General features: G+C 40.1%; 1 protein-coding gene across 1 annotated transcript in view; it reads left to right on the top strand.

Moving 5' to 3' along the window:
* Positions 1-10,671: 10,671 nt before the first annotated feature.
* Positions 10,672-22,655, top strand: part of CACNG8 (calcium voltage-gated channel auxiliary subunit gamma 8) — a 181,663-nt gene continuing 169,679 nt past the window's right edge. The window contains exon 1 of the mRNA XM_089690972.1: positions 10,672-10,961. The gene's annotated coding sequence lies outside the window, so the exon portion shown is untranslated. The remainder of the gene's footprint in view (positions 10,962-22,655) is intronic.

Genomic DNA, 22,655 nt, shown 5'->3' with positions numbered 1-22,655 from the left:
TTTTATTTTGATCTTTTTTATGTTTTACATGATGTTTTGTATCTTTGTCTTTACTATATGTTCACAAGATGTATGCAATAAACATTGCATACAGTATATTTTTATTATACAGGATTTATATAGCGCCAATAGTTTGCTCAGCGCTTTACAATATAAAGGGAGACAATACAGCAACAATACAGTTCAATGCAAGAGGGATAGGAGGTCCCTGCTCCTTGGAGCTTACAATCTAGGAGGGAGGGGCTAGTGGTACAAAAGGTAGTAACTTTGGGGGATGGACTGGTAGGAGGAGTAGAAGATTCCATTATTAGCTGAGTGCGGGATAGGCTTCCCTGAAGAGATAGGTTTTCAGAGATCACCTAAAAGTGAGCAGAGTAGGTGATAGTCTGATAAATTGGGGTAGAGAGTTACAGAGGATGGGGGAAGCTCTGGAGAAGTCCTGGAGACGAGCATGGGAGGAGGAGACAAGGGAGCTAGAGAGCAGGAGGTCGTGCGAGGAGCGGAGAGTACGGTTTGGGTGATATTTGGAGACAAGATTGGTGATGTAATTTGTATATAACAAAGGATTCCCAGAGAACCATGTTTTTTCTTAAGGCACAGGACAGTTGCCTGCCTTTTGGCTACAGTTAGACCAGCCTTTCTCAACCAGGGTGCCCAGGCACCCTGGGATGCCTTGAGGTTTCTTCAGGGGTGCCTTGGCAAAATTTCTAAAAAATGCCCAAAAACCTGTATACAAGCCAACAGGTGGAACAAACATGCCTTTCAGTTACACAAAGTCACAGGTTTTCATTGTGCACCATTACGACCTTCTAGCCACTGGCATCCTGACAACCAATGATATCATCAGTTGATGAGGAAGTCGGTTACCTGCACAGCATCCTAGTTTGACTCTCCCCTGCCCCTCTCCATCAGTCCTGAGATCACATTAGCTCAGTGATGGAGAAAAACTGAGGGAGAAGAGAAACATTGGAATACTAGTCAGTACCAGTGTGCAAAAGTGTATTTGCTTTGGAAAAATAAATCACCTCTAGTGTTGGGTGTCCTACATGTGTGGATGTTGCTGCATTATATAAAACTATTAGAAAAGTTTTTCACATTTTAGAATGGGGTGCCTCAAGACCAGAGACTGACTGACCATTTGGAAACTCGGGCACTGCCCGAGGGCCCGGGGTCAGTAGGGGGCCCCATGAGATACCCCTGGTACCTTTTTCATAGGCTTTTTTGAGTTTGGGCAAGGACACAGGGGCCCCATGATCCCCTATTGCCAGGGGCCCCATGAGTTGTCAGTCCGCCCCTGCTCAAGACTGTCCATAATATTAAAGGGTGCCTCCGAAATGTCCATCATTTTAAAGTGTGCCTTGACTCAAAAAAGGTTGAGAAATACTGGGTTAGACTAACTGAAAAGCTCAGATATAGCTATCTGACGAGGACTGCGTTATTTAATTTACATATTTGTATACATTTTAGCTTAATTCTAAAACTCTGTAAACATTTTTAGGCAAATAATAGGAAAGAGTACAAGGGAGCCTAACATCTTCACTTGCTGTCAGGATATACATAATATTTATGATGATTTTTCTATTCACCATAATTAGGAAAGATAATATATATTTGTATATAAAACTACTAAGCATTCACTTTAACACTTATGCCCCCAACACATAACATTCAACCCTTAACCTGCCCCTTAACACCCAACTCATCTAATACCTAATATACCCCTAAAGTAACCCATAACTCCTCGATCCCCTAACACTTTACCATAAACGTGATCAATGTTAAAGTGTTTGTTGCGCCAACTTTTCTTATTCCTGATATGTGCCTGTTGTACCCTGTACTTGTGTGAAAAGTATCCTGCTCTATTTATATTTCTTCCTTTTTATGAAATACCTGGTGGTTGTGTCAGTCCCCCTACTTTCCTATTGAAAACTCAGGAAACGTGCTAGGCATGAGAGCACATCCTTCCCAGCATAGTCAGTTTTATGGCTGTGCTGGGAGTACAGCCTTTCCTCCAACTGTTTGACATATACTGACATGCCCCCCCTCCCCCCCACACATATAATCACTGGGAAGATCAGTGTATTGCTCTCTCTCGGCCTCTTGCTAACACACCCCCCTTCAGTCTCCACCCCACATTTCTAAGATTCTTATGCAGCTGAGAATTGAGGTTATGTGATCAAGTATAAAAAAGAAAAAAGGTATTTATATTTTTTTTATATCTACACACACATGTTTAGCCTTGCACTTCTATTTTAAGCTGAATGGGTCATTTTAACAGGTAAGGGTTCCTGTTCTGTCTCTCCAATCTAAGCATTGATAGTGTGATCTCTGTAACTTACAGTTGTGATGAGATAGCGATAACTTCAACCTCAGTCAGTGACTCAAACAGCATGATATCTTGCAGATCTTGTGAAGTTTATTCCATAAACTGAGAGAATCTTACAACAATAAACATTTGATAGATCGAAAGAACATACTGTTTCTGCTTCTTGCCTTGAGGCTGTTGCAATGCATCTCTAGGAAGGGGGGAGGGCTATCCACGCAACACCAACCAAACTAAAGGAAGGGGAGGAGCAGAGACAAAACATAGAAAAACATCCAAAGGCATATGACAGTCAATATGACAGTCATGTGAAACATGACACTCCCCGTCGAAATCTATGATTTCCATAACAATAAACTTAATACAAGTCCAATATGAACAATGATATTCTTTCCAGGAACATCTCCCTTTAAATCAAGTTGATGACTTGTCTTCCTCTTTGGGCAAAAGAAGTACTAGTTCCTTTATAGGCCTGAAGTAAAGGTGTGCAGAACCTTCTTTCATGGTGGATATAGCCAAGATGTGTACTGAAATGCAGTAGTAGGTACTTCACGACTGCCGCGGTCAGCAGGGTTGAGGGTTGTGGGAACATAGTGCCATTCTTCAGGCGTAGAGAACTTCCTTATGCGTTCCACTCTGTTGCCGACATACACGTAAAACTGTCTTGTGCAATTGTGTATATATCCTAGCACTATTTTGCTGTCTGTATAAAAGTCAAAGGAGTCTATTTCAACATCTGTTTCAAGTTCTATAAGCTCAGCAATTTCCACAGCTAACACAGCTGCACAAAGTTCAAGCCTTGGAATAGTATGTGCAGGTTTTGGTTTGAGCTTGGTCTTGCCCATAATAAATCCTACACCCACTTTACCGCTGGGATCTGTAGCTCGAAGATAAGCCACCACAGCAAGGGCTTTGTTGGAAGCATCTGAGAAGACATGAAATTCTCTTCTGGTGGCATTCTTTAAGGATGCTTGGGTGTAAGAGCGTGGTATCTGGAGTTGTTCTAATGCATTTAGAGACTGTTTGCAGGATTCCCACCTTTGTTGTTTCTCCTTGGGTAAGGGGGTATCCCAGTCTGAGCTTTCAGAAGTAAGTTGTCTCAGCAGCATCTTACCCTGAATGGTGAGAGGTGCAATGAAACCTAAGGGATCATAAATGCTGTTTACTGTAGACAATACTCCTCACTTTGTGAAGGGCTTGTCACAGGCTGATGCTTGAAATGTGAATGTGTCTTGTTTAACATTCCAAAGCAATCCAAGACTGCGTTATGTAACAGAAAGGTCAGATCCTAGTTGGAATTTCTTCACACTGACAGCATGGTCATCAGATAGAAAGGCTGTCATGACCTTGTCGCTGTTAGAGATGATTTTGTGAAGTCTGAGGTTTGCAGTGGCAAGCATGTTCTGGGTTCTGGTAAGAAGGTCAATAGCTTCTTCTTCATTGGGCAGAGATTTGAGTCCATTGTCTAAATTCCTTTTGAGGAACTGTCTTGCATGAGATCCAAATTCTTTTTCACCCTCTTGAGCTGTTTTCTTCAGTCCATAAATTGCTACTGCAGGAGAAGGACTGTTACCAAAAATATGTACCTTCATTTGATAGTCTATGACTTCATCGTTGACATCATTATTTCGGTACCATCTGAACCTGAGGAAGTTTCTGTAGTCTTCCCGGACGATGACACAATGAAACATCTGCTGAATGTCAGCCATAACAGCAATTGGCTCTTGTCTGAAGCGAAGTAAAACTCCTATGAGATTGTTGTTTAGATTAGGCTCAGTGAGAAGATTGTCATTGAGGGAGACGCCTTCATGACGAGCACTTGAGTCAAAGACCACCCTAATCTGATCAGGCTTGCGAGGATGGTAGACACCAAAGCATGGTAGATACCAACATTCTTCTCCTTCCATAAGAGGAGGTGCAGGCTCACCATGATCTCTCTCAAACACCTTCTGCATAAAGTCCACAAAGTGCCTTTTCACCTCAGGCTTCTGGTTCAAACTGCAATTTAAAGAAACAAACCTTGATTCTGCATGTACCCTGTTGTTTGGTAGTCTCTTTCTTGGGGTACGAAATGGTAGTGGTGCTACCCAACTGTTGGAATCATCTTGGTAGAACTCTTTAATCATGGTTTTCAAGAATTCTTTGTCTTCTATGGTAGCTGCTAACTTATTGTCTTTAGTGATTACCTCGAAAACACTGTGTTGCCGATGTTGTCATCTCAGAGATTAAGAGCTTTCTTATTGTCTTGTATAATGTGCTGTTGTGCACCTTTTTTAAACAGTCTTTCTTACACAATATATTTATGTGGTCATTGTGTGGAACAAGTTGTTCGTCCATTTGACAGGACATGTGTTTTAAAGGAAGTAACTGAGTAGGACCTCCTGTCCTTGTCTAGGCAGACATTGCCTATGATGACCCATCCTAGATCCAGACTCTGAGCATATGGTGCATTGTGTGGACAGTTGATTTGATGATGAACCTTGTGCACCCTTAGGATGTCTCGACCAAGTACCAGCAGGATATCGGCACTTTCATCGAGGGCTGGTATTTGGTTGGCTATGTGCCTTAAGTGAGAATGGTGGAAAGCAGCTTCAGGAGTAGGGATCTCCTCTTTGATGCTTGGAATTTGGTTGCACTCAGTGATAGTGGGCAAAGATATTTCCACATTATCATTCAGAGGAGCAACTACAAGACCACTGGCTCTCCTACCTAAGACTTCTGTAGTACCAGAACAAGTGCTTAGAGTATAAGGTAGAGCATCTCCAGTTATGTTCAAAAGTTCAAAAAACTGTGTTCTTGTAAGAGATCTGTTACTCTGGTCATCCAGAATAGTATACAGTCTTATGGTCTTTTCAGGTTGACCTTTGAGGTATACACGGACCAAGCATATCTTTGCACAGGATTTGTCGCAGAATCCTTCTCAACAGACCTCTGTACATGTAGAGAACACTAGGGTGGTAGGTAGAGAACACTGGGGTGGTAGGTGCTGCTTGATCTGGGTGCTCCCCGCCTTGCTTTGCCTCAGGAAGATTGTTTGTGAGCGTAGAAGAGTTGTGCGAATATTGATGAAGAGCTTGCACATGGTCATCACTGTCACACTCTATACATTTGATTATCGCTTTACAGTCCTTTGCAAAGTGTTCTGTGGAGGCACAGTATTTGTAGCAAACCCCAAATTTCTTCAAAAGTTCCTTACATTCTTGGAGGGTTTTCTTTATGGAGCCGATACATTTCTTAAGTGGATGTGGTTTGCTATGTATTGAACACTGGCGATTTGGGCCCTCGATTTTCTTGTTTTGATCAGTCTTTTCAAGAACTGTAGCAGGTGCAGGTAGAACATTAGTCCTTTTCACTAACGCTGGACCTCTATGGTTTCTGTGCGACATACGTGTGTTCGTAGGTCTTGCAGAGAGTGTACTGAGAAGGTTACAGTCCCCATGTGAGAAACTTGGGTCATTCTTAGTGTCTGAAATTTTTTTGATGAACTCCCAGAAATAGGAAAAGGGAGGAAAGGCAACTCTATGTTCTTCTTTATACTTTGATCCAAGTGCTGCCCATCTTTCTTGAATTCCATATGGTAGCTTGAGAACAATAGATTTGATGCCATGAGAGGTGTCAAGGTAACTGAGACCAGGTAAGTTGATGCCAGCCTTAGCAAGTTGAAGCTCTAATAGAACATCGCTGAGTTCTTGAAACTTTAGATTGTCTCTAGCAGAAATCCTTGGGAAGCTTTGCAACCTTTTGAATAAAGCATCTTCAATGGCCTCTGGGCTGCCAAAGGTATGTTCAAGTCTGCCTGCAGCAGGGTTGTCATTATGAACTGCTTTGAGTCTCTTGATGCGTTCAGTAGACTGGGGACCTAGCCATCTGATGAGTAGATCTAATTCACTCATTGTGGCCTTAAAAGTGGATTTCCAGCCTCTGTAATTTTCAAGCTTGTCATCGAACTTAGTGAGGCCTGTCTTAACAAGTTCTCTGCGGAGCATGTATTTAGCAAACTGTGACATGTCCGTGTTTTCATATTTTGGGTGCATGACTGGAGGGGGAACAGAGTTGGTTGTGACGGTTGGTGGACTTACGTGGAGTGAGTTGGGAACATGTGTTGCTCCTAAGGCATTCAATGCCAGAGCTGGCTTAAAGTCCATTAGCTTGTTGGTTTGTAGAGTAGTGCGTTTGCTAGGAGGTACTCTGTTGGTGCCAAAGTATGATGGAGGTCTATTAAATACACACCAGTGTCTGCGGTTAGCTGAGATGCTGCAGTCTGATGTATTGGAGGATATAAGGGCAAATGGTTTTGAGGTACAGTAGGTGCAGAGAAGAGACTTTGATTGAGTACTTTGGCTGCTGTGACAGGGAGTTGACATTCTGGAGAGGTGTGTGAAGAATCTGAGACATAAGATACAACTGAGTGTCTGGAACTGCTGTCTCTTTCGTTTTCACTAGCTTGTTCTAAGACCCTTAACCTTGCCATGGCTGTGGCATGCTCACATTGTTTTTCCAAAACTTCAATTTCTGCCTTTTGACGTGTGGCTTCAGCTTCTTTCTCTGCTTTCTAATGTGCGGCCTGGGCCTCCATTTGTGCAGACTGAGCCTCTCTTTCTGCTTTCTGATGTGCGGCCTGAGCCTCCAATTCTGCTTTCTTTTGGGCAAAAGCTGCCTGAACTTTAGAAGTTACAGCATCAGCACGGGCTTTTATTAGTTGTTGACTGAATGTAGAAGATCTTGATTGTAGGGATTTGGAAGATCTTGAGGAGCATCTAGTACACGCAGAGTAATAAGATCTGGATTCATGGAGCTGTGTTATTCTCACTTCTGCCTTTGTCTTTGTTCACACCACTAAATTGTCTCTTTCAAGATTGAGCACCTCAAAACTCCTTGATTGTTCCAATGGCCCTAGAGAGTTGTACCGTTTTAACAGAGCAATATATTTAACACACAGTCTTTGATAATTCTCATAAGCAACATTCAATTGCTGGATAGCACCCTCTAGTTGTAATGGCTCATGAGATTGTTGGGAGAGAGCAGACATGCATTTAACAGTATTAGACCATAAGTCATTAATATTAGACAGCAATTTTGACTTATCAGCATTAAGAGTTTCTTGCACTTTCCAAGATGGATTCCTTAAGCGTTTTTCTTACTTATCCAAGTCCTGCTCTGCATGAAGCTCTGATTGTGGTTGTGTATTAGTTTCCCCAGACTGTATATCACTTTCCTGAAACATCATGTTAGCAAGGAGAGGGGTTGATAGAAAGCTTACAGAGAAATGTATAACTTCTTCTGTGGCTGAGTTCAGGTTTTAATGCAATATTTGCAGGAATATTTTCTTTTTCTTTCTTCTAATGTACAGACTTGTGTAGAGGTTGCTGCACTCTCTATAGCTGTTATATCCAGTGTCCATGTAACATCTCACTGTGTATACTAGTTAGCAAGGATTCTTATGAAGCATTCCACTGTTCTTTCGACTGTTCTCTGTGTCCAATCTAAGCATTGACAGTGTGATCTCTGTAACTTACAGTTGTGATGAAATAGCGATAACTTCAACCTCAGTTGGGGTCCACAGTCAGTGACTCAATCAAAATGATATCTTGCAGATCTTGTGAAGTTTATTCCATAAACTGAGAGAATCTTACAACAATAAACATTTGATAGATCGAAAGAACATACTGTTTCTGCATCTTGCCATGAGGCTGTTGCAATGCATCTCTGGGAAGGGGGGAGGGCTATCCACGCAACACCAGCCAAACTAAAGGAAGGGGAGGAGCAGAGACAAAACACAGAAAAGCATCCAAAGGCATATGACAGTCAACATGACAGTCATGTGAAACATGACATTTCCTGTATACTTTATATTTGGCTTTCAGGGTATAGTAAATGCATGGTTCATTTTCTAACACATTGCTTACATAAAATAACCTTAAAAATACACTGCTAAGAAAAGCAGATGCCCTAAAGTATTTACAGTAAACCTCTCTTAAAGAAAATCCAAATTTTTTTAGTAGTTACATTTATCTTTAGTTCAGCCTGCACTAGTATGATCCTTGTGGTCATTCCTACAATTTCTATATTGGTACACCTTATGGCATGCCTTACGGCTCTATGGGGCAGCACTGGGCCTATTGGGCACTTAGGCACACATAACATAGGAGGTGTTGTGTGCTCCCCATACATGGAAATCCTAGGAGACGTTATGTCCCTGTATCAGTTTATGTGATACCACAAGAAATGGTGGGTGCAGTTTTCACCAGGACAGCAGTGTACAAACATCAATAAAGATATTGTCAGATGTCCTAAACCTTCTTAGGTCTATTAAAATGTGTATTGTCTTTATCTCTTTACACCTTGGGGGGTGGGGGTAGGGAGGGTCCCCATTACTTCTTGTCCTAACAGGATGGCAACAAAAGTAACAAATAAATGGGTTTTAATTTTCAAACAGATCTATCATTTTTCTTGTGATTTATGGCTAGCTAGCTTTATACCCTTTTCCCCAAATGGAATATGTTCTAAATCTAAAGTATCCACAGGGGTGAGAAATTTTAATTGTTTCTAGCCAGTTTTTGTTGATCTTTCTTGTGCTATTATTCACAGTATTATTTTGAATTCAATATATTTTCTTTGTGTGGTACATCTTTTTTTTATTTTCATGTTTTGTTTTTTTGGGGGGGTTTTGAAATTTGGCTGGAATACATTTTGAATTGTGATTATTTTCATATAATTGAGATGCCTGTTTATATTGTAAATGTTATATACCTAGCATAGTTTTTCTTGCTGGAATACCCCTTTCCATGGGGCAAAAATTAGTTTGATTTACAATGGTTGAAGGGAATCTAACCAGCGAATGACAGTATTTCTAAAACCTTTATATGAATATTAAACTTTTACACAAACCGGAACCCTATATATTGATCTATCTATCTATCTATCTATCTATCTATCTATCTTTCTATCATCTGCCATTTTTTGTTATTTATTGCTACCTAGCTCTATACCATTTTTTTCAAGTAAAATACATTTTGAATTGCAATTGTATTCATATAATTTAGGTCCTTTTTATCTATTATATTTTAAGTATATAACATAGTCATTCTTACTGGCATAACCCTTTGTTGGGGCATAAATTAGTTTGATTTACAGTGCTTGAAGGGAATCTATCCAGTGAATGGTAATATTTACAAGACTTACTGTATATGAAGATTAAGCATTTACACAAACTCAAGCCCCATATATTGCTCTATCTATCTATCTATTTATCTATCTATCTATCTATCTATCTATCTATCTATCTATCTATCTATCTATCTGTCTATCTTTCTCTCTACTGTATCTATCAATCTATTTATCTGCATATGCTCTTTGTACTCTCTTCTGCCAGTATCCAGAATTTTATGCTATGGAGGAATGTAAAAATTACAGTAACCCATTGCAACCTATGTGCAAGCTTGTATTTTCCTGGGACTGGTGTGGTGAATCTGGATGGTTGATATGGACTGCAGCACTTTGTATATCACCAAAGCTCCTTGCATGTCATTCCAATAATTCTAGTAGTTATATACCTCCCATGAGAAAATAACAAAAAAAGTCTCTCCTTCTCCCATAAAAATGATCTTTTCATTTCTTGCTGTGGAAGCCCACCCCCTGTGATTAGAAACAGGTTTGCAAACATGTGTATGGGAACCACTTTATCCTTGTAAATGATTTTATCACAAGACTATTGGAGATGAGCATCTCAGGTTGCCATGGAAACCCTGAGAGCTGGAATAGGGAGAAAAGGCCTGGCTACGGCACAGTCGTATATTCCAGCAGAATTAACCAAAGTGAATGAGCACAAGCAATTTAGCCATATGCTGATCCCTTACTCGGGGACATCGCAAAAAATATACTCTTTGACCTAAGACCTATAGCCATTTCTATAGACCTCTTTGATGAACTATTTGCATCCTTTGCTGAGTGTGTGATCATCATTCACAACATTAGTGCTACCAGTTCTAAATTCCTCGTCTCCTGCCTGTGGTCCTCTCTTTAGCATCCTCCCTGCATTCCTAATAGAACATCCTCCCTACAGATTCATAGACCAGCCTGGCTGTGCTTCATTTTCATGTCAGAAAATAGGAATATTATAATATAGATGATGAGAAGAGAACCAAACCTCTATATTTTGTCAGCTTCACTGATTTTAGGCATCACTGTTGATCTTTCTGATACATGGTAAATTCTTTCTCAGAAAATCCCTATTTTTTTGTCACCTTCTTTTTATTACTATCTCCCTGTTCAATCCATATTAAACCGATGTCTATACCTCTTTGTCCCACTCTATTCCTTCTGCTTTTCTTCCCCCTCCCCCACCTCAATCCCAATGCTGTGTACATGCTCTCGCCTCATTCTCTCTCTCCCTCCATCTCTCCCCTTTTCTCTCGTGTACTTTTTTCACAGTGGTTTCTCCCAGTGACATAATAACAGGATGCTGAAGTCTTTCTCCTTTTCTGCAAAATATCCCCTCTTAAAATAAATGCCATTCCACAGAACCTTCCAGGGCATGAGGGAGAGACGCTAATACATCCAGGGATTTATATGAGCATCTCCTGATCATCCTATAGACACACAGACATACATTCTCATCCAAGCACACGATTTAAGCAAGGTAAGAGCATCATTCTAGCAACATGGTAGCTAGCTACAGGATCAGCTTTTGTCAGCTGTGCAGCACTTTCTATGTGTATTTCCCAATCTCATTAATGCATATAATAGCCAATATTTCCAATCATTTAGATCTATCTATCTGTATACAGTGCCTTTCTAAAAAAAAATGTGTTGCATGACTATCAGTTTTTTTTCCCTAGCCCATCTGTAATAAGCGGTCATGGAATTTCGGAAAATGCAACAGATACTTAGTAACATGTTTCACAATTGGCTTTATCTGGATTTTCAAAAGGAATTGGACAAATGCTGGCAATTAGCAAACTGGTTTTCTAATGCTATCTGCTACAAAGGGACAGATGGTTATTTTCTATTTTACATGGATATCATTTAGTTTTAATGTGCTTCTGTATCAGCTGGTGATGTATGACATATAGTGAAAGACTGATTAGCAAGTGGTGCTAAATGAATAATTACGGTTGTGAGGTTACGAGTTTAGATGGCGAAAGGGAAAATGTAAAATTTGTTTCCAATGTATATATGTACCTCATTTTTTACTTAGAACTCAAATGTCATATATATAATATTAGGATATCATCACTCAACAACACAAATGTGCATGCTGGTATCTATCTATCTATCTATCTATCTATCTATCTATCTATCTATCTATCTATCTATCTATTATCTATCTTTCCTTTTTATTTTTCTATGCTTATATAGAATGTGCAGCGGTCTGTTTGACTTAATAATGCCCATACATTATACATGCTTATGCCATGCCAGACAAAATGTAGCACAGATGTGTATTATGCAAGTGAATTTGACTTGCCAGTGCACTAGTCCCTAAACAGATATATATTAGTTAGATGAATGTCTCCTAGAAAGGGAGAGGGCTCAGGAAGCCGCTTTGTTTTATTTCCGTTGTCCTTTCCCTCCTCCCAGTTAGTGGTGTTTGAAATACTGACATGATCTTTATCCTTCCATAAAATGTGCATGTGAAGTAGAAGTGCCCTCTCCATCCCTTCAGCAGGCTGTGGGCAGGTGGCCACTGAACTAACGCTAACAGACCGGGTATTTTACTTCCCACAGCAAGACTGGAGGTATTAGGTGAGCTGTTTTTGCTCTGTGGGTGGCTGTGCATAACTAATTCGGTCTTATAGATCTGTTCATATAGTTTGCACCATGGTATGGTGTTTAAAGCTTATTTATTTTTACTTCATTTCTTATGCCTATGCATAAATACATGCATATATATATATATATAATGCCAATAGCTGGCATATGTGATACATGACCACATGGATAAATGGTTATGGTAATGCTGTATGACTAGTTGTAATAAAAGGCTATATTGATAGATTTTAACAAACTACAGCTAATCATAGGAAATGGAGTGTGCTTCTCTCAATTTTAGGTTACATTCATAACCACCCGTCATTTCATATGTGCCCTTGCTGGTAATCTAACTTAATTCCATATTTACATATTAAAATTGCCTCGACTATAATGTGACATCTACCCTTCCAGATCAATCTCATTAACAGGAAGATCAACAAATAGGCCTTTTAAAATCCAGAGGGAACGTTAACTCTTGTTGCCTACAATGCCTTGCTTGATGATAAACTGCAGCCCCCTGCAGGATATCAAGTGTTAATGAGGTCATATTTCACACTGGCACCTCATAATTCATTGTTGGTGCTATAGAATTGTTGTGCTTAGATAGCAGTAACTGGTATCAGCCATGAAATATTTTACCATGTCCTTTCACACTGTGAGGAGGAAAGATGAACTATTCAGAGATGAATTCCCTAGCCATTAAGCATCAGTCAGTTAAATGTTCTGTGCCTCATGTTGTCTGATTGTTCGGCTTATTTAAAGGATCAGTCCAATCAAAATGGATATTTAAATCAGAGGTGGACAGTAGTGGGTTGAGTCATTCATTCTTATGTTTCCAGGGCCCTCCATCAACAAGATCTCCCGCTGGAGTTTCCGGCTCTGCTCCCACCGATCATGCAGTTTGATTCCTCCTACTGTAGCAGGAGGATTGTCATACTGTTATATTCTCTGTTTTGTAAAATAAAGGAAATTCCAGCTGGGAAATTGAGACCCTTAATGACCACAGCAGGTGGGCTAACTTGGGAAGCCAGGTATAGAGATCTGTCAGACCAGTATATGTTTCTGATTGCTTGATATGAGTGTCTACACCTGGGACTTTCTGTATTAAATAATGTAAAAATTATGTAGGATGTTTATATTTATAAACGAGAGCAACATAACACTGATTTAAGTAGAATGAAACTGTGGTTATGAATATATGGCAGTGTAACATAAAAAGTTCTGTTCATTTTATGCTCAACCTATTGCCATACCACGGCAGTCATATACCATGAGAGGACTTCCCATGAAAAGGAATAAAGAAGTTTTCTTAAGTATAAAGTAGAGTAGAGTCAGATACATACTGTATAGTCATTAATGTGACTATTCTTACAGTTTGTTTATGATGACTGATATTTTATGCTGGTCACACTTGTAAGAGTCTTTTCTTACAATGTAGTTTTTTTGTGTGTTTTTCTTGTTGTGAATTACTGTCTTGAAATATCACCATTCACAGTATAAAATGTTTCTATCTGGCGGACATTGGGGTTGATTTACTAAAGATTGAGAGCGCAAAATCTGGTGCAGCTCTGCATAGAACCAATCAGCTTCCAGGTTTAATTGTCGAAGCTTAATTGAACAAGCTGAAGGTAGAAGCTGATTGGCTGTCATGCACAGCTGTACAGATATTGCACTCTCCAGTTTAAGTGAACCAACCCCTTGTGTATTGTAAAAGATTATAAGAAATTTCTACTTACATGAAGATTTCAACAGCAACACAGAGAGCATCATATAGCATAGAGCAATTTATCAGCAGGCATAGTCCCTAAATGGTCTCTTTGTGGAACAACTATTGCCCAAGTACAAACACTTAATCTGGCCATAGCTAGGTCATTATTTTTCAACCAGCCAGAGTGCTGATCAAGAAAATTAACAGATTCCCCCATTCTCAGAAGAGAGGCGGATTGTAAAATCATTTCCACCTGCTATTGTATTCTGAGAGTGAGGACTCCTCCATTTTTAGAATTCACTGATTAGAGCTGCAGCTGATTGGCTGCATGTGCTGTCCAAATTAAAATTTCCAACATTCCTGTTCGAGAGAAGCCGATCAGTAAATCAATTTCTCTTGAGCAGGATAGAGATACGGATTGAAATTCCTCCCTTGCGGAATCAGCTGATTTTCAGTCTATCTATGGCCAGCTTTATTCATGATAGATAGATAGATAGATAGATAGATAGATAGATAGATAGATAGATAGATACTCTTAGCTCTCTTATGGTTCATAGCATGTAGCTGGGGTCAGCCAGCGAGTACTCCCATTACTTCCAGTACAGACTGTGTTAAGAGGAAAGGAGAAGCATCCAGCATGTCTCAGTGCCCTGTAGGGCTCGCACAAATGGTATGTCCATCCATGGTGCAATCATCGCAACACACGCCATGCAGACTGCTTAGCTTCAGCGAAACACTTTTTAACACCATGTAAACTTTTATTTTTTTGATAATCCTCAGGGACTCTACACATTGAGATGAGCTGATCATTTCAACTTAAACTTAGTGAAAAGTAAAATCTGTTTATACCGTATGACCAATTTATCACTCCAGATTGACCTGCTGTCTATTTCAATTAATATAGAAGTGTCAAGATAACACTTTTTTTATGTAAAATAGGGGACTCCACATGTTTCTGAGCATGGAGAGTGTTCCATAGACCTTGACATGAAGTGTTGTTGAACACACAGACTTACTGGAAAGCATACAGAGGGCCCAGTTCTCTACTGCAAATGTAGGGAGTGCTGCAGGCCATCCAGCCATATGGACTTTTCAGCAGCTTTCCCCCTTTAATCACTACAGCTAAACCTGTGAATGACATAATTCTCTAATATGTCAGTTAAGTATATAAGCAAAATCAGGGAAGAAGGCATGTAGAGGGCTGAATCCCTTTAAGAATGTTCCTATTAGTTGACACGACAAGGCCAAAGTGTAGCGCTCACAATGTTTTGCGACTACTGCCCTTTTTTAGCTGTATAACATAGTGGGTGCTGATACAATAGAACTGGGAAAATGAAAATGAGAACATTGGAGTAGTTTCCTTTGAGAACAAGTCAAGTTTCACCTTTCATTTTATATAATAGAAATGGTAAGTATGGACAGTAACTCTAGTTTTATTCTTGTTTTCTATTGTATCATCCCCATATGTCACATACATAGAATATTAACAATAAAATCCATCCCACCCCCCAATGTACTGACATAATAAATGTAGATTAAAACAAGCAGGGAAATAGGCAATTATCATACTGTACATAGAGATAAGGAGCAATCTGAACAATAAACATACCGTATGTGCATATCGACCGAGATCCACATGGTTAAATTCTTGGGTATACCTGCTGTGGCCATTATGTGGGGCTTCCTTTCTTTATATTGAAATTTGTATATGCAATAGGTCATTCTGAAATACACAAAAGGTGGGCAGAAACACCCCAAACCCCCAGAAGAACAGGAATATGGCCAACAATTATGTCATGGAAAACTCTTTATTGGAGTATCCAGGACATATAAGAAGCCAGTGCCTGACTTGGTCCATTTGACTTTACCTATAACTAAATTATCACTTTTAGCTGGACTGGTCCATTAAATGTATGCTGCATTTACCACTGATAATACATTTAAAGGTCAAATTGAACTTGAATGGAGAATTACATTTCAAATACACCAGTTGTTGCATAAATTTTAACAATGCATATTATTTAAAAACAGTGCCCTTGACTTGTCAGAATGATCACTCTTGGCTTAGCTTCAGCTTGAACTTGTACTATGCAAATTTTGACTTCCCCAAAAAAGTTGAAATTGTCTCCACTTCTTCTGGCCAAATAGCTTTCCATTAAATGATTATCATGCAATAACTGATGGTCCATGTCTTTTAACAAACTGTGAAATAGATTTCAACAAGGTTTGATCTATAGCACCCAAACAGCTTCTGAAAGTTGTACCTTAACCAAGCAATGCCTGTGTCTGTTGATATATTGCACAAGAACTAAGGAATGCAATTCTGGATGCAGGTATGGCTGTATCTACAATTTCCAGGAAATCAGTGTTTTCACAGGTACTTTAGGGGACTCAGTAAAACAGTTAGACATCATTGTCCATGTTTTCTTGTGTGAGTGCCATTCTATGCATTTTTGGATAAAACATGTGTATTTTAGGGGTAATCTACACCTAAAGCTTATCTTTTGCGCCTAATTGGTAGTAGACCCCATGCATATAGTAGCTTCTTAGAATTTTCAAGGACCCCAATAGCAAGGCAAACATGCAAAAGTCAGCCATGCTGCCAATGTTTTTACACACAGAAGTACAATCTTGCTATCCCCTTCAGCTTTAATGAAAAGAAACTTTAATTGTTGGAACTGTGCCATTTTAAATACGAGTTGTTGGTTTATGTGTTTAAAAACCCAAATTAATGTTCAGTTTAAAGTGATTGTAAAGCTTCAGCTTTTTTTATTAAACAAACAAACATGTCATAGTTACCTACTCTGTTTAATGGTTTTTCACAGAGCAGCCCTGATCCTCCTCTTCTCCGATCCCCCACCGGTGCTCCTGGCTCCTCCTCTACAGTCAGCGCCCTCATAGGAAGCCGCCTAACTTTGCCCATAGAAACAGACAGCAGGGCATGGACCTGCCCCTAGCTCCCTCATCACAGAGCTTGATTGACAGTGGGAGCCAATGGCTCTTGCTGCTATTGATCTGCTCTGTTAGGAGGGACAGAGCCAGGAGAGCTGCTGCTCTCATACACCGATCTGCATAGTGATGGGGCTCAAGTAAGTATGAGGGCTGGCTTGGAGGGGGGAGGAACCCAGGCACAGAAGGTTTTTTACCTTAATGCATAGAATGCAAGAGTTTTAGAACCACTTTTGATTGGCTAAATACATTCTAGGTACATCAAAACAAAAGTGTGCAAAGCATTTTTGATTGTTTTCTATATATAGAAGCCAAATCCTGAGTAGAAAGACTAGTTCCCTACCAGCATATTGAGTTGGACTTTGTGATAGAGGGATGCCAGTCTGTCACTTCCAGTAAGGACAGGCATTAAGGGTACTGCTCAGATTATTGTCTGGGTATGCTCTTATATATGTGTGACTGACACAAGGTTATAGTTGCAAAGGTTCATTTCTGAACTTGGTATTAAACTGCACTACTTTAATACACTTGTATTTTTGGCCCATACAGCTTAAACTGTATTTGTATCTTTATTTGGCAAGGCTACCTTTAGATATGGATTTCTACAGCTATGACTCTCAATAGCCATATATTCTTCTGCATGGAGAATGCAGCACAGAAAGTACGACCAGACTTTGTAATGACAATGGGTTCAGGGCAAAGCTGAGAGCCCTAGTGGAGTAATCAACATTGATTTATCTTTCAGAATAAACTGGAATGTGAAAGTTAGAGGACATCAGTCCAACTTTTGTGCCCCTTGACAAATAAATGTCTTACATTGATTTTACTGCATTTATATGCTTTTGGCTTTTGGGAGGCACTGTGAAGAACTTAAAGCGGAGCTCCAGACTCTGGTGAAAAAAAATAACAATTCAGCAGCTACAAAAAACTATAGCTGTTGACTTTTAAAAAACAGCCATTCACCTGTCCTAGGATCCAGCGGTATCCTCACCGCAACCAAGTTCACATCCCATCCTGTGTCCCGGCATCTTAAGTGCAGGCACCCTGCTTTCATAATTTGCAGCTTCACAACCGGGTCCACACTGCGCATGTAATGAATGGACCCACAGTCGCCTGGGACCTGTCACATGTCCCAGAAGACTGCAGAGGGGAGGAGAGGAAAGAGATGTTCCACTTCTGATCGCCTAGCCTAGCTCCCCCCCCCCCCAATCCCCAAAGGTGCCTATCCTTAACAGGGAGTGGGGGATGAAGCCTTAAAGTGGAACTTCCCCTTTTGGGTGGATCTCCACTTTAATATATTGTTGGAAGTGGACGTTGCTTACTATGTGGTTTGAATGTGAAACAATTTGGTTAGTGAATAGTTCCAAAATGTATATACTTCCAAAATCACCTACACCAAGTTATTTTTCAGGTATTCAAAATCTCTACAGTAATAAATTTATATAAATGAATTACCTAACAGTAGCCATAGTGCTACATACTATATATAACATGTAACTAGACCATCACATGCAATGCATGGGATAGATTAAGGGTCCATGCACACTGGGCATAAAAATGCTGTGTTGTTTTCTTCAGTCTGTAGATGCAGCTCCATGTTAGCCTATGTGTCCATGCACATTAAGGAGTTTACAGGCTTATTTTTAGAGAAGCATTTAGAGGCAGAAAAAGAAAACGTTCAGAATTGTGTTTTTGAGAGGAGCTATTGAGCAGAAAAACACAGCATTCAGCATTTTCAAGTGTACATTGAAAAATGAACAGTGGAGAATGTTTTGGAAAAAAGTTGCTTATAAAAGCAAATGCCCATACACTCTCATAAAGAGTGTAAACTCTTGTGCAATATGAGCCACTATGAGCATTTTTATGATGCTTTTTTTCTGCCGGAAAATCTAGCATTTTTTTGCCCCTAGTGTACATTGACCCTTAAACACATTGATTCCACAGAGGCAAGCCTTTTGGTGCTCTATTTTAAAATATGTACAAGAATCCCCTATAGCTTGCTAACAGCTACACATGCTTTACATATGTGAACAATGTGATACTTTTATTGATGCAGCTAAACAGAAAGAAACAACCGAACTTAAAGTGCACTATGGGCATTACATTTTCACATATTCTTAAACAGCATCTTTAAAACAAGCCATTACAGATGTCAGTAGCTGAAGGTATTTTGGATAATTCATCTTCAAAAATTTCAAAAGAGACTCTAAATACGGGGTTTGGTCATTTTCTTTCAGGTTGCAGCTCCTTCTTTCTGTTTAAATTAGAAGCACTCACTTCTGGAAAAAATAATGGAGATGGTATAGCATCCCAATGAGCAAAACATGGCGAAGCAATGCAGCTGTCGGTGTCCCCCAGACATGCAGACCATGCTGGAATGTGAGCACTTACTACTTTAATAGACTACCTATGATAATTTATGGCTCAGTAATCCAGTGGAGAAGTTTTCAAATATTATGCCCGTGACTGAGCAACAGGAGATGGACATCTCAGATGAACAAAATTGTAATGTGGACTTAAAGGGTAGGTTCACTTTTTCATGAAAAATGAAAAGGTAAACTAACTCCAAATATCTTGGCCATCCCTCCATATCCTGCTGTCATAGCAGGCTTGATGCCCTGGGTAGCTGGTGTAGTGGACTGTACACTGCAATGCACAGTCCTGAAGTGAGTATCCATCATAATGCTTAAAATGGTAGTTGTTCATTGGTCAGCACAGCCACACGCATCTGAGGCTTATTCTTCCAGTGAAGTATCTCAGAAGAAAGAAGCACTTCTCATGGGTCAGTTTGGTCACATGGTCATGCTGATCAATGAGCACTTTCCATTGGAATGGATACTCAAACTGGGGGTGTATATTGCAGTGTATGGAGCCCTGCAGCAGCAGCATTGGGCATGATGGCTCCAATGTGCAGTGGGGCCCAAAGAGGTGGCCAGTATATTTGGAGTTAGTCCACCATTTTATTTTTTTTTGCATGAAAAGATGAGCTTACCTTTTAAGATTGTTTTAACTGTCAGTTTGCATTGGAATATGGCGAGACATGAATAAGTAGTGCTATATTATATATGCCTGTAAGAGCTCAATAGTCATGGTATGTGGTTGTGAAAAAGGGCTTGAGGAAGCTCGTATAAGTGTGAAATCACTGCAAAATGTTGTATATAAATCATAAAGTCGTTTATTATCAAACTCCAGTCAATTTAATGTTCATGTGATAAACTATCCATATAGTAAAAAACATGCCAGGCCCATGTGTGGGCATTTAATGTCTGGACATTGTGCCACCATCTGATAGTAATAGAAAACTCCACAGAGACTCAGCTAACTTAGCCCATAAATCAGATGGTAACAAGCTGGTGATGAGATGCGACCATAAGGGTACACATTGGGTACACACTCATAAACTCATATGACCCCGCTTCCAGTTTGTACCCAGTGGCTTCCTTCTACCGCCCCCGTCTGACGGAGGTTGTTTCTTATGGCTGCATCTCATCTCTGGCTTGTTACACTCTGATTTATGGGCTAAGTTACCTGAGTCTTGGAGGAGTTCTCTATATATTACTACCAGCTTGTAGCACAGTGTTCAGTGCATTATCAGATAACGTTTTGCAATTTACCACTCCTGGTGCTGTTCCTTATAGAACCACTGGGTTGCCATTTAGCACAAAGAAACTAACAGTTACATGTTTGACCATCGTTCTGGTGGAAAAGCCTGGTGGCTTTATGGACTAAAAAGGATATATAGCATACTGTCAAAATCTAGCCCCTGAACTATATCATTTATGATGGTTGTGAAAAAAGGGACTTTTGAGATGTGCTTTATTAGCAATAGGCAGTTACTTACTCGAACACTCTATGAAGTGAGGATTTGAACCCGGTGGGGGGTGTTTTATTTGGAACTACTCTAAGTGAGCCAAAACATGCATAGATAAATGTCCACATACAATCACATTGCGCAATATATCTATTTTTTGCTTGATCTATAGTATCCCTAAGTATTTGGAATATGGGCAATCCCATCAAGTTTGAAAATTTTATTGGTGGGATGCTAATGCCATGAACTACATTTTGCACCTGAACTGGTCTATGATATAAATATCTGCTGGGGCAAGGAAGCAAATGGTGCAATATTTCATATCAGAATTGTCTCTTTAAACTGGTATTGAATCCAAAATATATATATATATATATATATATATATATATACACTGCTCAAAAAAATTAAAGGAACAATTTTTAATCAGACTATAGCATCAATCTCTTGGGATATTGATCTGTTCAGTTATGTAGCAGAGGGGGTTGTTAAGTTTCAGCTGCTTTGGTGCTAATGAAATTAACAACAGGTGCACTAAATGGGCAACAATGAGATGACCCCCAAAACAGGAATGGTTTTACAGGTGGAGGCCACTGACATTTTTTTCCCTACTCATCTTTTCTGACTGTTTTCACTAGTTTTTCATTTGTCTAGGGTCAGTGTCACTACTGGTAGCAATACCTGGATCCTACAGAGGTTGCATAGGCAGTCCAACTCCTCCAGGACGGCACATGAATACGTGTCATTGCCAAAAGGTTTTCTGTGCCTCCCAGCACAGTCTGAAGAGCATGGAGGAGATTCCAGGGGACAGGAAGTTAATCTAGGAGAGCTGGACAGGGACATAGAAGGTCCTTAACCCATCAGCAGGACCGGTATCTGCTCCTTTGTGCAAGGAGGAACAGGATGAGCACTGCCAGAGCCCTACCAAGTGACCTCCAGCAGGCCACTGGTGTGAATGTCTATGACCAAACAATCAGAAAAAGACATCATGAGGGTGGCCTGAGGGCCCGACGTCCTCTAGTGAGCCCTGTGCTCACTGCCCGGCACCATAGAGCTCAATTAGCATTTGTTATTGAACACCAGAATTGGCCAGTCCGCCACTGGCGCCCTGTGTTTTTCACAGATGAGAGCAGGTTCACCCTGAGCACATGTGACAGACATGAAAGGGTTTGGAGAAGCTGTGGAGAACGTTATGCTGCCTGTAATATCATTCAGCATGACCATTTTGGTGGTGGGTCAGTGATGATCCATATCCATGGAGGGATGCACAGACCTCTATAGGCTAGACAATAGCACCCTGACTGCCATTAAGTATCACAATTAAATCCTTGGACCCATTGTCAGACCCTACACTAGTGCAGTGGGTCCTGGGTTCCTCCTGGTGCACGAAAATGCCCGGAGTCATGTATCGACAGTACAGGCAGTTCCTGGAGGATGAAGGAATTGATACTGACCTGACCTAAATCCAATGAAACACCTCTGGAATATCATGTTTCAGTCTATCCAACATCACCAGGTTGCAACTCAGACTGTCCAGGAGCTCAGTGATGCCCTGGTCCAGATCTGTGAGGAAATACCCCAGGACACCATCCATTGTCTCATCAGGAGCATGCCCCAATGTTGTCAAACATGCATACGTGGCGACCATACAAACTACTGAGTTCCATTTTGAGTTGCTGCAATGAATTTTCAGCCTGTTGCATAATTTTTTCACTTTGATTTTCGGGGTGTCTTTGAATTCAGTCCTCTGTAGGCTGATAATTTTCATTTCTACGAAACAATTGGGTATCTTTATATTTCTAACATATTACCCGGTCCATATCGGCATAGATATCCAGCATGATATTTTTTCCCATTGAGATCTGATGTGTTTTCAAAGTGTCCCTCTAATTGTTTTTGAGCAGTATATATATATATATATAAATATACTGTATATATATCAGCTTACCAACTCTAATATATGGTTGTTGCATTCGTTTTCTTCTTGTAGGCATTTTGCCTTTATTTTCACCTGGTGATCCAGGCAGTAAAAAGTTATTTTTCAACTTCCTTTAACAGATCAAGCTGTCCAGCAAAAATGGCAGTGAAGGGACTGAGATAAAACATTTAAC

The sequence above is a fragment of the Staurois parvus genome, unplaced genomic scaffold (genome assembly GCF_062004578.1).
Source record: "Staurois parvus isolate SC_StPar_1 unplaced genomic scaffold, SC_StPar_1.0 ptg000548l, whole genome shotgun sequence".
Classification (NCBI taxonomy): Eukaryota; Metazoa; Chordata; class Amphibia; order Anura; family Ranidae; genus Staurois; species Staurois parvus.
The sequence above is the reverse complement of the archived record's forward strand: the minus strand, read 5'-3'. Positions and strand labels throughout refer to the sequence as shown.